Source organism: Ceratotherium simum, chromosome 35 (genome assembly GCF_057802395.1).
Source record: "Ceratotherium simum simum isolate JZ-2026a chromosome 35, ASM5780239v1, whole genome shotgun sequence".
NCBI classification, from domain to species: domain Eukaryota; kingdom Metazoa; phylum Chordata; class Mammalia; order Perissodactyla; family Rhinocerotidae; genus Ceratotherium; species Ceratotherium simum.
Window position 1 is genome coordinate 29,646,909 of NC_141934.1, and position 17,431 is coordinate 29,664,339.

Here is a 17,431-nt window from a genome sequence, read left to right on the forward strand (position 1 = left end):
GACCAAGAGGGACTGGGGCTGCAGCAGGAGAGACATCTAAGAGGCAAGCAATCATGGTGGAGGACTGTCCCTGTTGCTATAGGCACAATACAGGGCTTCGCAGGACCAGGTCCTAGCCAGCGACACGGGCAGGAGGGAGAGACAGAGGTTCAAGCTGAGAACTACAGAACAAAAGTAGAGCTACCCAGGGAAGAGGGGTGCGGGTCCTGGGGGCACCTGGCCCACTGCCTCATAACACATTTTGTTTTGGGAGAGATACTGACATGCTTTTAAGGGCAGTGTCTCAGGAAGTTGGCAGCCCCACTTGCTCTGCTCTTTTGAAGAGCTGAGGAAGCGCATTTTATTTCCACTCGAGTGATCTGACAACAATCTATGTAACGATTTCTTTTTCTTAAAAATATCATAAAGGAGCTAAGCTCAGGTCGTTATGGAAACTACACCTGAAGCTCTAGCACATTCTATGCAACAAGACGACAGTTGGAAACTCCCTGTGTCTGGTTCCTACCACAGGAGGGGCTGGGAGGCATGATGGTGCCACTGCCAGAAGGGCAGGAGTGCGGCTCTCCCGGGCCACACCTGGAGGGAGGCCCCAGCGTGCCCACAGACCAGCCCTCCAGAGCGCTGAGCCAGCGGACGGGTCAACGAGCTGCAACAGTCAAATCTGTGCGGTGGCTCTGGGGGCTGCTCGTCCACTTCACACTCAAATGCGTGGAGAGAAACAAAAATGCAGAAGAATGAACCTTCTCTGGGAAAATCCCAGGTTGACTACTGCATAGTCAGACCAGGGGGCCATTTTTAGAGACAATTAGGAACTGAAAACTAAGTAGCTATGCTGGGGTATTGTTTCTAGAGATGCTTTGGGACTGAAAACGCTCTCGGGCATATAAGTATCCAAGATACCGTGCTGTCAGCCACCTGTACCGGGGGCACTGTCAGGAGCCACCGAGCCTCCCTGACGGCCACGGCCCACCTTGCCAGGCTCAGAAACACGGAGTTCCAGATAACACTGCTTTCAAAGCACTTTTGAGCACTTTCTTCATTCCACACAATTTGTTAAACCCTCCCTATGGACCATTATCTCCATCTTCACAGCAACCTTGTGAATTCGGTACCGTCATTACCAGGAAGGCCACACCTCCCTAGTTGTCCAGGGTGGTCCTGGTTTACAGCTGTTGTCACAGTGTAATTATTAAGAGCGCTCCCTTTGCCTCTGAGAAGTGTTCTGTCTAGATGATAAATTGTATGTCATCCTAATTACTATCCCATTTTACCTATGAGCATACAGCATCCTGGGTCCCTCTAGGAAGCAATGCCCAGAGCTAACTGTAATTTGGGTGGAGACGTCCTTGGCTCTGGGAATGAGCACATGACCCGGGCTTGTCCGCTCAGCATTTCCGTCCTCCTGGCCACAGGGATGGTAGGCCCTGGACTGAAGGCAACAGAGGAAACGGAGCCAAGAGAATCAGAGGGACTTCTGACACCTCTCTGCAGCCTTGCCTCGAGTCATTAACCCCTGACCTTTTCAGTTATGTACGCCATTTAACCCACTCCATCGGTCTGATTGGGTTTCTGTGTTTGAAACCGGAAGAGTCGTGAATAACACAGTGATGGATACAGAGATGACCAAGGAGACACAGACCCCGCTCCCCACACACACACGAGCAGCCCTCAAGCACCAGCACCGTTCAGCCTCCCCGCTGGGGAGCACGTGCCAGGAACCTGAGAGCCCGCCCTGAAAGGGCCCAGGTTCCCCTCTGGTGTCCGTGCAGCCCCCACCCCACACCCGCTCACGTGGGCTGCTGACTGGGGGGTTTGTTTCGAAGGCAGACACCCTTGGCGGAAAGCTGCCATCTGAGCAGCTCATCCTCGGCTCCCTGCACCCCTGCACACCGGCTTTTAGATGACTTGGCAGCAGTGTCTGGCTTCCCAAGACAGCCCAATCAGATCCCTTTCTTGCGGGAATAATGCCTCGTTTTCTCCCTTTTTGTGAGATGGAGATCATCTCCCACACTCTCCTTCACAGCTAAGCACATCATCAAAATTTAACTTCCTGCATCTGCGGGAAATAAATGGGGCTTTGCAGAAATGGGCTGCAAACCAATATTCATCTCCCTCCCCCCAAAAAGCCGAGGACACCAGCCAATAGTTTTCTTTCTAAGGGAAAGAAGGAGAGCTGAGGAGGACAAGCCACCAGAACCCTTGCGGTTGATCTGGACGACGCCAACTCACAGGGATGGTCGTGGAAACAAATTATAGGGTGGCGAGGCAAGAGAAAATGAAGACTTATTTTCCCTGAATAACATTTAAAAGAAGTGGAACATCTCTATAAGCTTTATAGTCGCTTAGTACACTCTCAAAGCTATATAAAGCCCCTTCAGCACCATTTCCTTAAATAGATAACATACTTGGTTATGGTTTTTTTGCTTATTCTGTAACATAATTCATTTTATAGGATTTAAAACATATCAACAAAGCATTGATCCAAGATACAGAAGATGTTTCCCCAAAATTATTCAAAATTGGTACTATTTAATTATGGAAGAAATGCTGGTAAAAATTTTACACAATACAGAAGCACAGAAAGAAAAATGGTAAAACTCTCCTCCTCACTTTTGACCCATCCCTCCCTCCCCGCCTCCCACACCCTCACACACTCAAGGTGACCACTCGGTTTTGAAGGAGCGCTCTGTTGGGAAAGCCGACTCCCAGTGCAGCGATCACAACAACGAAGGCCGAGTCCCCTGCAGGACTTTTGAGGTAGAGGTGGGACAGGAACTGGTTAGACAAGAGGAATGGAGAGGCGCTGGGGTGGATGGTGAGGCAGAGCCGGCCAGACGTCTGAGATCTCTCCTGCCCCTTCCATTACGAGCCAGCCCCCTTTCGCTCGTGTTCTCACCAGTGAAACAGGCCAGGGTGTCTTGGGACTCTCGGCTTCTCCTCCACCTCATCTCACGGCCCTGCCATCCAAGGGCACCCGCTGGTTCTTGGCGTGAGTTAGAACGCAAGCTCCCGCTACAGGAAGCGACTGACACGCAGGGGCTTGTTCCAGCAGCTAGTGCGTCCATAGCCCATCCAAGTGCTGCCTCTGTCTCCCACAGCACTCACAAGTGGTCCGCCCACAGGCGGTTTTCCATCGTCTCTAACGGTGCATGCACAATTTATAGAAGAAAAATCCGAAATGTCTGCAAAAATCTCCTACATGCAGGTGTGCTTAAAATGATGCATTCTGTTTCAAAACTGTGAGGGCAGTTCTGCTGTGAGTAAGCAAAGTGGCAAAGGGCTCAAAGCTCCGTGTCCTCAGGCTCCAGGGCTCCTCTTAGGAAAATGACAATATGACAACTCTCAGGGTTCTCCAGAGAAGCAGAACCACTAGGCACCATATATATTATACACATACATGTACATGTGTTATATATAGGATATGTAATATATATTGTACTTGGGATACATAGGATATAATACACAGAGAGAGAGAGAGAGAGAGAGAGAGAGAGAGAGATTTTAAGGAACTGGCTCATATAATTGAAGAGGCTGACAACTCCAAATTCTGAAGGGCAGGCCAGGAGGCTGGAAACTCAGCAGGATCTCTATGTTACCGTCTTGAGGCAGAATTTCTTTTTCTCTGGGAAACCTGTTTTTGTTCTTAAGGCCTTCAACTGACTGAGTGAGGCCCACCCACATGATGGAGCGTAATCTTCACTTCAAGTCAGTTGATTGCAAACGTGAACCACATCTACGAACTATCTTTACACGTAGACTAGTGTTTGGCCAAACCCCTGGGCACCATAGCCCAGCCAAGTTGCCACCTCAAAGCAACCATCACAATACTCCTCATAGCGTGGTCGGCTCTTGGAATGGGCATGGTGCAAACAACTTGAAAATTAATAAGCAGAGCAATTTGACATTCTCTGCAGTCTGGATCCAGAGCGAGGAACACAAGAGCCCTGGGACGTGATTCACAGCCTAAGAAGAGTCCTCTACAGAAATATCAGGTTTCGTTTGCATGGCATCAGGACTGGGTGGATGTTGGTATGAAGAAAACACGGGCTGAGGGGCCAGCCCAGTGGTGTAGTGGTTAAGTGCGCGTGCTCCGCTTTGGTAGCCGGGGGTTTGCGGGTTCGGATCCTGGGCACGGACTTGTGCACCGCTTGTCAAGCCATGCTGTGGCGGCGTCCCATATAAAGTAGAGGAAGATGGGCACGGATGTTAGCCCAGGGCCAGTCTTCCTCAGCAAAAAGAGGAGGATTGGCAACAGACGTTAGCTCAAGGCTAACCTTCCTCACAAAAAACGAAACAAAACAAAACAAAACGAAAAAACATGGTCTGAGCATTTAGACTCTGACAAAGGGTCCTGTGTCTTTGGTTCTTCAGACCCTGAAATAAACTGCTTAGGGCTGGGGCTGGGAGCGGCAGGATTGAGGGACAGGATGGTATCTTGAAGACCAGGACACTTCAAGTTCTGGCCAAACTGAAGGAGCTTGGTAAGGAAGAGAGGGTGTCAGGTACGAATGAGGTGCGCGTGAAGGGAGCACAGAGAGGCAGAGCCGTGATGCAATGCTGCCACCCTGTGTCGCTCATGAATATTGCTGCCGGAAGGTTTTCTGAGTTCATCGAGCTTGTTCAGTCCTCCATCCTTCAGACCTTCTGTGCGAACAGCTCTCTGGTAGTCCAAAGACACATCACAAACTAAAAACGTCAGCACTAAATTACCACCCACGGCAGAGATAAAGAGACGGCGCACGGTGATAGCGTTGCATCGTTCTGTACCACAACGTCAGCTCTCTTCTATCGAGCACATCGTCACAGGGCTCCAGGCTCTTAGAAACTGTCGCTCCACCAACACAGCGGTCCCGTGAGGCGAGTAGTAACAATAACCTATTACAGATGACACAGCTCAGAGATGCTACAGAACACGCCCCAGACCACACACTCAAACCACAGCGGATGCAGAATCTGAACTCAAGCCAGCGTGTCCCCACACACGCTCACCTCTGTGCTGGCTCTCTGTTCTAGATCAGCCCTGTCCAACAGAAACACAGTGTGAGACACACATGCGACTTAAAATTCTCCAGCAGCCACCTTTAAAAAAGTCAAGAGAAACAGGTGAAATTAATCGTAATCATATATTTTATTTACGCCAGTATATCCCAAGTTATTGTTCTTTCAACACATAATCGATATAAAAATTATTAGAGATATTTTGCAATCTTTGTTTTTGTATTAAGTCATCAAAATGTGAGCTCAGTTTTTGCTTACGGCGCGTCTCAGTCTGGAGCTGCCACACTTCCAGGGCCCAGTAGCCGCGGGGCGGGTGGCATCTGCATTGGATGGTGTAGCCTTGGTGACAGAAAGTTTTCCCTGAAGGGAAAATCTTCTGGTTTGCTTTGGTTTTGTTTTTTCCGTTTAACCCATTGGGGTGATGATAGTTTGGTGGTGACGGTAGCTAGCTAACATATCACGAGGATGCCTTACACTGCATGTTCCTCAGGGTTTCTCGATCGTCATACTATGAACATTTGGGATCAGACGATTCTTTGTTTGGGGAAGGGGGGAGTGTGTGCACTGTAGGATGTTTAACAGCATTCCTGCCTTTACCCACCAGATGACACTAGCAACCCCCCACCCTAGCTGTGACAGCAAAAAACGTCTCCAGGCATTGTCACATGTGCCCTGGGGGGGTGGGGCGTATATTGCCCCTCATCTATCTGGCTGGCCTACATTGTCTCTCTCTGTGTCAGATAAAGTGCAAGAGCCAAACGTGGTTGGGCAGCTGAACAGACACACACAAACACACACAGACACAAGCCTGGTCTCAGGAAAAAATAAGCCAACGAGAGATCACCGTCTACTTCTGATGTGACAGAGTTTGTAAAGAAGAGCGGTGGTGTGATGTCCCTGCTCTGATGGGCGGGAGCTGAAGAGAGGGGTGGGTACGAGGATCCTGACCCAGTAAAAAGTGGTGGGGCTGATACACTGTGTGCATCCATCATATCGTCCAAACACCTGGCACATAGGAGAAGCCTAGCAGAGTTTGTCGGGAGAGAGAGAAATCGGTTGCATCCCATCTATTGATGGAGCAATGTGGATGGAGGTGGCAGGCAGTGCACACTCACATTGGGTTTGAACCGGGTGATGTGGTGACTTGAATCAAGGAAAGGGGAACAAGACACCCCACTTGAGGGCATGGCCTTGGGCCCCACTGACATGTGGTTGATAAACTGTCTCTCCTCATCATGGAAAAGCCACCTGCATGTCTGCAACTCCAAATTTCACGACTCAGCCAGATGAAAAGATAACTCTAAATTCATTTGGGATGTTATAATTGTTTCCTTGTCCCGGAAGTCTTTTTTTTATCCTAAGAAGATTTAGATTTAAATATGGAACTGATGTAGCAATGGAAACCATCACATTATGTCTGTGTTAAGTACAAAAACAACTCTATATTTGGTATAGATTTTCTGATGATTGGGCCTGTGAGTCCAGTAGAATATGTATAAGTGAACACTGATGTGGGGGTAGTGGTTTTAAGCTGAAAAGTTTAAGAAAATGTGCATTTAAACCTAGTTATGTGATTTGGGATGTTTTAGAGCATTTAAGAATCCTTCCACGTTTAAGAGTCATTGAAGCACTTGAGAAAGTAGATTAAATGATCAGAAAAGTAAAGTTTGCTTTTATTTTGTGAGGAAGATCAGCCCTGAGCTAACATCCATTGCCAATCCTCCTCTTTTTTGCTGAGGAAGATTGGCCCTGGGCTAACATCCATGCCCATATTCCTCTACTTTATATGGGACACCGCCACAGCATGGCTTGATAAGCAGTGCGTTGGTGCCCGCCCGGGATCCGAACCTGCGAACCCCGGGCCGCAGAAGTGGAGCACGAACTTAACCGCTGCGCCACCAGGCCCGCCCTGAAAGTATTTTTTAAAGATGAGATTATTCCACTCACGTGTGCTGTTGAAAATGTTTAATGAATTTTACTTAATAAAGTTGCAAATGTTCACTTAAAACATAATGTTAAAATTTGCTAGATTCACATATAAACTAAGAAGGTTTATAAGATGAACTTGTAAACTTAAGGAGGAGATTGGTTTTTTGTTTTTAATTTATGACTTTAAAATATCAAAAGGTGCCTCAAAACACCTCGATAAGTCTCGGCTCAGGGCATCGCCATAGCCTCCCTCCCACGCCCACCTCACCCCCCAGAAAGTCAACACCAGGAGCATGGGTAAGGTGAGCGTGTCTTCGGGAGGATTCAAGGGAGGAACAAGAAAGGGGTGTGCATCGAGCCCCAGGGCAGCATTTAATATCATCCCTTCTTCAACATCTCTCTCCCTCCGTTTTCTTTCTCTTCCCAACCCCCTCTTCTCGTCCTGTTTTTCCTTTGTTATCTGTGGACATAAGTTTCATGTGAACTTCCACATAAGTTTTAAAGTAAGTCTATCTGTTTCCTCGAACTGGGATTTTCATGGGATTCCACTGGATTTATAGATTAATCTGAGAAGATGTCTTATATCTTTTATACATGCAAACCATAGCAGCCTAACAAGACAGAATTTCTTCTGTAAGAATAGGAAAGGTCTCCTACTGTGCTCTCAGCTCTTCAAGGCAGCACTTCTTTGTAATCTCAGCATTTAGCCTGGTGCCTCATGTATAATTGGTGCTTGAGAAATATCTGTGGTATAAATTAATTTCATAATCTGTGGCCCAGAGCCTTGACTCATCCTACAAGAAGTCGAAGTTGCAGATCAACTCCTCTAGACCTTTTATAACTTATTTCAAGCAATGTGGCCTCTAGGTGTCATTGTGCAGCCTGAGACCTGAAAATACAGCCCTCATTAAAAAAGCCATCGGAGAGAAAAATGAATGGGGAATAATTTAAGGAGATTAAATGGGCAGGGCTATGGACACTTATCATCGCTTCTGCAATGCTTCATCTCTGGAATGAGGGAGAACGTCTAAGTTCAGAAATGCCAGGACAATTCATCAGCCCTCAACATTGACGGGAAGGGAAATAATGTCGTTAGCTTGTAAAATATAGGATTTTGTTTTCCCTATATCTGCCAATCTATTTTATGGTTGGTTCAGCCCAGCAATAAAATGTGAAGGAATTATAATAACTGGTGGACTCACTGTTCCTTGAATACACTTTCCAAAATAATAGAGCCATGGGATACGGACATTCGGTCCCGTCAAGAACTGTTTTATGCAGATTGCTCCCTCCAGTGGCTTTCTAGTTCATGAGCTTGGCCGAGGGACGCTGCCTGCAGCAGGTCTGCAGTGAAAATTAACATGCAGCTGATTAAGCGATTCCTTCAAGTGACCTCATAAATCAGAGACAAGTTATGACAAAGTTGTCTGCTTCAGGCTGGCTTAAAAAAAAGAGAAGTTAGGCATACCAACATTGATTTAAGTTCAAAACATTATGCTGCACAAAAGACGCCAGACCAAAAAGAGAGTACATTTTATATGATTCCATGCACATAAAATTCTAGGAAGGGCAAATCTAATCTACAGTGACAGAAAACAGATTGGGGGTTATCTACAATTGAGGTGGGGATGATGGAGAAGAGACACAAGAGAACTCTTTGGGGTGATGAAGATGTTCTTCAGTATCTTTATTGTGGTGATAGTTACTTGAGTGTGTACATTAATCAAAACTCATGGAAGTACCTAAAACGGGTGCAATTTATTGTAGATAAATTATACATCAATAAAGTCCATTTGAAGAAATCGGTAAGTCTGATTTGGCTCATAACCTCAAGAGTCAAGTCACCATCTAAGCAGTAACTAACGGTGGACACACCCTGAAACTTTTTGAGAAGGTTGTTACTGCCTCACTTGGTTGAGTGCTATGGATCAGCGAATGCTGACAACGCAGGCAAACACCACCCAGCGCCATCTCCAGAAGACTTCCAACAAACTCGTCTTTCAGTCTTCCTCTAAATTCCCGGGCTCTGCTTGTGCAGGTGAAAATGTCCTGATCTCTGGGAGACGGTTTCATTAGCCTTGGGAACAACTAGCTGGTCGCTCAGAATTTGATGTGAACATCCAGGCAGGAAGTCAAGGATGCTGACCATTCATTCATTCACTCATCCTCTTGCTTGCTGTTCATTATTTCCTGAGTGCCTGCCACACGGCCGGCATGGCATTCAGCAATCTTATCACAGAATAGTGAGTTCAGATCTATTCTAAGCACTTCACATGTATTAACCTACTCAGTAGTTGCTGTGTAATTGCCATGTGTAGAAAAAACACTTGTGCTCCAATGGAAAGCTATTATTTGTCTAGGAGGACTCACTCCCCTTCTGGTTATCTGATTGTAGTCTCTCCTTGTCTTTGAACTATTTTACAGCTCTCTAAGTTGTAGGTAACTGGAAGCATTGCAAAAATAATTCTTATAGCAAATTCTACAATGGATAGAAATTCTATGGAGGAAAATTGTCTGGTGGAGGTCCAGTTGACCCCCAACCCCCTGAGAAAATCAGCTTGTCTCCATTTGAGCATTCATTTCAATCTTCCTGATCTATACATGTGTCTGTTCTTTGAATTCTCTTTTGAACTGGTTATAATATCTGTCTGGTTCCCTCATTGATTAGTGAGTAGAGTAGAATACAATCTCTAACGTGCATTCCTTTTTATATCTGCGGGACATTCATGATTTTACCTTTTTTGAGAATTATCTCTTAAAGCATGATATACAGGGACCACTAATAATTAGTGGGGTGGGAGAGGCTACTGATGTCCCAAATCACAGAAGGATGGAAGGCTGGCTCCATTAGGTACCGCCCCAAGTTCTGGCTCAGGGACTTTCTCTCCCTCTGCCCCACACGTCTGGTTGTCCTAATGTCCAGCTCTCTAGGAGCTTATGCTTCTCTCGTGACCTTGATACACACAAGGTAAGGTCGTCAGCACTGAGCAAGGTTTCTGGACACTGATGGGGACCACTCCTATAGAATGGTCAACTAGTAAAACTGGCTACTGTCAACAAGAGATCCTCAGCAGACACCAGGTGAGGACGGCTCAGATGGCATCTCCATCCTGCACTCTGTGGTACCCACAGGAGGATGGGCAGGCTGCTGGCAGTCTCAGGTCCCCCATGCTCCTGGGGGGTAGAGACTAAAGGGGCTCACTCCGGAGGAGCTGGCTTGCACGGTCTCTGCCCTGAGCACCACTGTTCTCCTTCCCGGTCGTGTACGTTCATGGTCTTCCTTCCCTCAACCCGGCAGAAGCAATGAGTGGTGGTTCAAGAGCTGCTTCTCTTGTTCTTCTCCTAACATCCCTATAACCTGAGGTCTTGAAAGTCAGAAGCCAGCAGTTGGCTTTTCTGCTCTGCATTTTACTGTGTCATCCTCTTCCAGCTACAAGGAAAGCAAGAACGCCTCACTGGCAGAATGGGGGAAGAACTGGAGAACACGTAGGGAGCAGACTCCACATTAGGTATACCAAAATATCACTCCACCCCTTACCTAAATGTCCACTCTAATGTTGAGGACCAGGAGCAAAGCTACTGCAGCCCAGGAGCAAACCCACTGTCCAGAGTGAACGTCACAAACACGGCAATGTTGATGGGGTCCTGGAAGAGCCTTGGTCCAGGCTGGATCCTTGGGCAGGAACTGCGCCCAGGAACCTGTTTCATGGACTGGTAGGTAAGCTGTCTCTTGATTCTTGGCTAAAGGAGGAAAGAGAGTAGAGGGAAGAGGTGGTCAAATGGAGACCGGGACGGTGTCTGTTCTCCAGCCCCAGAGAAAACGGGAAAACTCGAGCAGTGACATCTGCTTTGTGTGGCTTTTGAGAGACATGGGGACAGTCTGGGCCCTGTTCTGTCATTCACTTCTGCCATCTTACATTTTTCCATACAATTTTTGAGCACTGTCCTGCTCAAAATTCTTTAATGGCTTCCCATTGTACTTGGAATAAAATGCAAACTCCTCTTCACGGACCAAAGGTCTGGTCGCTGCCTCCCTCTCACCTCTCTCCTCCATCTGCCGTGCTTGCTCCTCTCCAGCCACCCTGGGTCCGTAATTCCTCCTTGAACAAGCCAGGCCTTTTGCACCTCAGGGCCTTTGAATTTGCTGTTCTGATTGCCTGGAACTTTTTCCCTCCAGTTCTTTGCAAGAATTGCCCTCCATTTTTTTCTGTTGTCTTCTTAAGTGCCACCTCTTCAGAGAAGCCTTCTCTGACGCCCCGTCTGAAACAACTCCTACCCCCGTCTTGCCATCATCTCAGCATGCTTCATTTTTCTTTGCAGCCCTTACTGCTACCTGAAATGACGTATGTATTTGTTTACTGGTTTACAGTCTGTCCTCCCTCCGAGAATGGGAGCCCCCTGAAGCAGAGAACTTGTCAGTTTGGGTTGCTTTTCTCTCTCGTGTCAAGGACATGCCTGGCATGTGGAAGGCTCTCCATAAATATTTGTGGGTGAACGAATGAGTGAATGACTAATGAAGAAATGATGCAGTGCTGCTCTGAGGTCACTATGAAGTTGGGAAGAGATTCTTTCTCCCATTTCTGAGCCCTGGGAAGGGTCCTGCACCTTCCCCCCTTCTCACCCCACACAGGCAGAAAGGCTGCATGCTCCTGTCTCAAGCTGTTGCAAGACCAAGTTCCCCTCCTCCCCCTGCCCACCCTCCCTTCTGCCCGCCCATCAGGGCCGCGCAAGGCCAGGCACTCTGGTCAGAGCCGGCATGAGTCAGCCATGCCCCCGGTGGGTTTTGAGGCGCCCAGAGAGTGAGGGGGCTGCATGGGCCCCCAAAGGTGATAAGTCCAACAGCCACATATGACACGTCTCACAAAGCCAGCAAGTGACCAGCCTGGGCCCAATTGTTCATGGAGCCTGGTGCCCCTGGACTCTCCACCGTGCAAAATCCAGAGGGTGCCTATGACCCCGCAAGGACTGAGTGCCTGGGAAGGAGACTCTGGGCAGGGGAAAGGCTCGCGGAGAACATCAGCTCCGGCGGTCGGAGGAGGCACCTTTCCAAGAGAGGGCGTGCGTTTCACAAATGTCAGGTCTGTGCATTTGGAATCACATCCAGATGGACCTGAGGGGGAAGGGGCCGCAGCAGGCACTGGGTCAACTCGCCCTTTGCCTCCTCGAGTTTATTATCGAGTCAAAAGCTGAGGATGGGAAGGGATGGATTCCCTAGGTCAGCTCGAATGAGCACTTGGGTGCCACAGCAAGTCCCCATCATGGGTAAAGTACATTGCGTTTGGGGCGTCCATCCACAGGCCTCCAAAGGCAGTGCGCTCTGGGGCCCCAAGGTTCCTGAACCTAGTTCAGAGAGAGAACTCATATGAGGCCAGATCTTGTTCCAAGCGTAGAGGGGCTAATAATCCCAAAGGAGGACCTTGTCCCCTAATCCGGAGATATCAGAAAATGACAAGGTAGCCCACCCCAGCTGCCGACTCACCTGCCAGGTGTCTCTGTGGCTGCAGACAAGGCAACCTTGGCTCTCCATACGGCTGCTGGTCACAAAGGGGAAAGGGTTGACCCATGGCCAAGCCTCCACCTCTCCCCGCGCCTTTCCACCACTCCAACAAAGACTGCCAGGCGGAAAGTAGGCCAAAATAAGGTCTGGCATGCTGGGAGGTGCTTGAACCTACGCGGGCTGTGGGTCTGAAAATGTCTATCCAAGGGCTTAGGACGCAAAATGATTCACATATTCAACATCTGTCTATGGGGGGCCTCCTTTGTGCCATGCACCGTTTTGACTGCTTGGGATTTATAAGTAAACCACTAAACAACCATCATTTGACCTTGGCTCACTGACCACAGAATTTGGAACCTTGTCATCACCTTTCACCACCAAAAGAGACCATCCAGACTGATGAATCCAGCAAGGTGCTACCGTATGGACCATCAGCTAATTTATAAAGCCTGCCTTTGATCCCATGGATACACGAAGGAATAAACAAACGATGGAACCCACGGGAAGATACGTGTTTGTGGATTCTAAATTTCCTGGTGTAGAATCACTTGGAAGCAGAACTAGAAACGTCTGCTCTCTCCTCCTACTCAGAGGGAAACATCAGCACTTGTACCTCAGGATATAAAGCACACCGGACCTGCTGCAGTGGATCAGCCACCACAGCCACGGGCCAGCTGCTTGTTTCTGTAAATAAAGTTTTCTTGGAAGACAACCACACCCACTCATTGAACATGTCGCCCGTGGCTGCTTTAGTGATACAATGGCAGAGTGGAGTAGTTGTGACAGAGATTCTTAAGGCCCACAAATCCTAAAATATTTACTATCTGGCTCCCTACACAAAAAGTTTGCCAACCGCTGATCTTTGCTACATGCCTGTTGTGGTCAGGGCTCAGTTGCTGGAAACAGAAACTGCACTAGCTATTTCAGGCAGAAAAGGATTTAATACAGGGAACTGGGGCTTATGAAAGCATTGGAAGGGCTGGAGCAGCTGATGGGAACCAAGACTTCCAGAAAGAGCTTCCAGAACAAAACCACAGACCAGTCCCACAGGGCGTCCCCTCCTCTGCCAGTTCACTAGAGTGTGGGGCCAGGACGTACTCCAATCAAGGGTCAGGAAGCCACTCTTGTTGCCCCATCAGTGCCTCGGGATGCCCAAGAAGTTAGTGAACGTGCACTGACCACAGATGCAAACTAACCCCATCCCCTCCCCAACCACGCTCACCGGTAGAAACAGCACGAGTGTCACGATAACCTTTTCTCCCAAATGCAGAATCTAATGCACGTCCAGACTCCGGGCAGCAGGGAGCCTGAAAGGCCGTTCTTAGCTGTCGTGCAGGATGGTCCAATGGACAGTGTCCACCCAAAATATCTCCCGCGGTGCTGGGGAGACAATGTAAACCACGTGAGTTCTCGTGAGAAGACGCCCACATTAACACAGACATTGGCACGAGGAGCATTCTCTCTCCCTAGTCTCCTCCAAGAAAGTTTCCAAAACTCGCTCTGTGCCCACGCCGCAATAGAAGGCTCAGAGCCAAAACCCGAAAAATAATGGACCATACGCGCCTACCAAGAGTGGAGTCAGCAACACAGAATATTCCAGCAAAGGTGCCGGTTTCACCCCCTTTCCACATTTTTCTTAACAAAATTGAGAAGCTATAGACCACACAGCCAATCAGAGGCGGGGATTAGGTTACACCCTAACATTTTTGGATTTAAATTTACGACTACCATAATGCACGGTTCACAAGCAACAGAATAAGTGCCGTCTTAATAGGTATGATCATAGATTCCAGCTTAATGGTATAGGCTTTGAAAGAACAGGGTGATAGAACCGTATTTCAGTCCACCACCAATCTGAAAAATGATGGGTCTTCTCCGCCAGTGACCCTTACAGATGGATGGTCCAGGACCGAGCCTGGAAAACGCCGCTGCTGCCCCCTAGCGGCGCCTCGGAACATGAACTCGGAGAGCCAAGCAGAGTTTCTTTTTTTTTTTTTTTTTTGTGAACAGGAAAAAATATTTTTTATTTTTTAACTTTGTTATGAAATAATTTCAGACTTACAAAAGAGTTGCAAAAATAATACAAAAAATTCCTGTGTACCCTTAACTTGACTTCCCTAAATGTTAAATGTTACATAACAATGTTAAAATGATCAAAACCAAGAAAATAACACCAATAAATACCACTAACTAATCCACAGACCATATTCAAATTTTGCCAACTGTCCCACTAACGTCATCCTTTTCCTGGACTAGGATGAAACAATCCAGGATCACACTATACATTTAGTAATCATGTCTCCTTAGTCTCTTTAATCTAGGATAGTTTCTCTTTTTTTTTTTTTTTTTTTATTGCAGTAACATTGGTTTATAACATTGCAAAAATTTCAGGTGTACATCATTGTACTTCTATTTCTGCATGGACTACATCATGTTCACCACCAAAATACTAATTACAACCCATCACCACACACATGTACCGAATTATCCCTTTCACCCTCCACCCTCCCCCCTTCCCCTCTGGTAACCACCAATCCAATCTCTGTCCCTATGTGTTTGTTTATTGTTGTTATTATCTACTACTTAATGAAGGGAATCATACGGTATTTGGCCTTCTCCCTCTGACTTATTTCACTTTGCATTATACCCTCAATGTCCAAGAGTTTCTTATCTTCCTGGTGACCTGAACATAGATTATCACATGCCACAGATATCTTTGATTTAGGCCTAGACCAAAATTAAGATTAAAACCGTTGGCCACAAGTTTTTAATCACTTAAGAGCATAAAAAACAGTCGACACAAGCACTTTGAAAACGCAAAGCCCTTTTTAAAAAACAAAGTAGGAAGGTTAGTAAATCTTTGCACGTCAGTTAGCATAAAATTTAAAGTAAACACATACCTTTTCTGGATCTTGTCATCAAAAGTTGAGTTACTTAAGAGACAAAGAACTTTCTCCGTCTATGGAAAGATTTATTCTAACCGTTCCATGGAGCACTGACTTGTGCCCTTGAATCTCAATGTCATGATTTTGTATGAAGCGAAAGGAAAAATTTGTGCCCCATGCACACGATTTTATGTGTTTTTTTAATGGTTATTTTTTCCAGAACATTAATGCAGCTTAAAAATGCTGAAAAGCAGGTGTATTAAAACTTGCAACATTGCTTTAAGAATAAATATGTGACTTATGCCTCAACAGAATTCATTATCATTTTACCCCAGCTTAGATTAATTAAAACTATTTAAGACCATCACTTGATCAAGAGAAATTGTCAAGCATGGCCAGTCTCTCGATTGAAAATGAGGCAGGCAAAGAAGGAGCCTTTGAAAATATTATTGATGAGTTTGCTTCCACGTTCTCCCTTCCGCCTCAGGCTCCAGGACGGCTCAGCACACGCTGGTCCTTACTCACAGTTTTCGTGTTCAGCTCATCATGGATGTTTTGCATTAATTTTAAATTCTGTCCCTGAGGCCAGTGCCTCCCTGACTTCATCCCAGGCCCTGAACTAGGAAAGTCTATTATGAAGGGTTATACTGCACAGAAGGATTGTCGCAGAAAATTGTACTTGATCATCAGATGCTATAAGGTTATGACACATTTTTCGTAAGAGATTTATTTTTTTCCCCAACCTTGTGTCATTAACCTGAGAGCTCTGACCTCATTGATCTAACACTATGAAACTCAACCAACATCAAAACCATGCTAATGTGGTTAGAAACAGGGACATAACCAAGGCACGCTTCCTTGAAGATAAAGAGTTATTTTCAAGGAAAACTAACAGGGGACTCTAACAGAACACTTTGAGACACAGTAAACAATGTAGATTTTCCATGACAGTAGCTTTGTGAACAATACGACAATAAACAAACAAACAGGACACACACATGATCAAAGATCGAGTCTGGATTATTTTATTAATGTCTTAGATTTAATCTTACCGTAATCCGGCTCTCTAACAGAATTCACTGAAACTCACATGTTTCTTTTTAGCTGTGTGGTGTCATCATGTTTTCTTGGTTAGTAGGTTAAGCAGCAGTTATAGTATGCAAGATTTCCTACTAAGTTATAGTATAGAATATATTTAATTCACCAAAATGTTTCCCTATTGATCCACTTCAAAATGACCTTCAATTATGTATAGTAAAAATGATAATTTTTTTCCCTAAAAATGTTTCTCATAGACCTGAGATTTTCTGAATCACGGGTGGGGGTGGTGGGGGGGAGAGAGGGGTTGGGTATGTGTGTCAAGGTTTTCTATTATTTTTATTACATTTCTGTCTCTCTAGTTCTGACCTGATGCTCCAGGCCATCAGGAGCTTCTGAATTTTAATTTATTACCCAAATACGTGCCTTTTCTGAGTCATCCCTAAATCCGATCTGCATGCTCCAAGTCTTTGATAAAATGGTTGAAGGAATGAGACTAAGGCCAAATCTTGGCTTTCCTTCAGCAGACTGCCCTCCAGGTGGATCTAAATCTAATAATAGAGCAGATGAGAATTCACCTAACTCCACTGACTCAACACACTTCCCATACTTGTCCTAAAGGCATTCTCTCACTTGCTGAAATTCAGACACGTGGAGCTGAGGTATTCTCTGATCATGAAATTCATCTGCAAAAGGAAATAAAATTGTTTTCAATTTTCAGGTTCTCAGTAAATGTGAAAATTTTCATCATTTTCCTTTTGAGGGCCCACAAACCAGGTAATTCCTCTTCCCTATTAGTCAAGGAAGTTTCAGTTATGAATGACAGAAATCATATAAAGTGTGCTTAAGAAAAAAGAGAAGTTATAGGTTCATATAAATGAAAAGACCGGGGGTAGTTCTAGCTTCAGGCATGGCGGGATCAAGGGGCTTAGAGATAGTCACCAGAACCCAGTCTTTCTTGAGGTTTCATTTCTGCTTTCACATCTGTTGGCTTCCTTACTAGGCAGTTTAACTCTATCTGGAAGCAAGATGGCACCAGGCATCTCCAGGCTTCATTATATTAGCTATAATTCCAGTGAGAAAG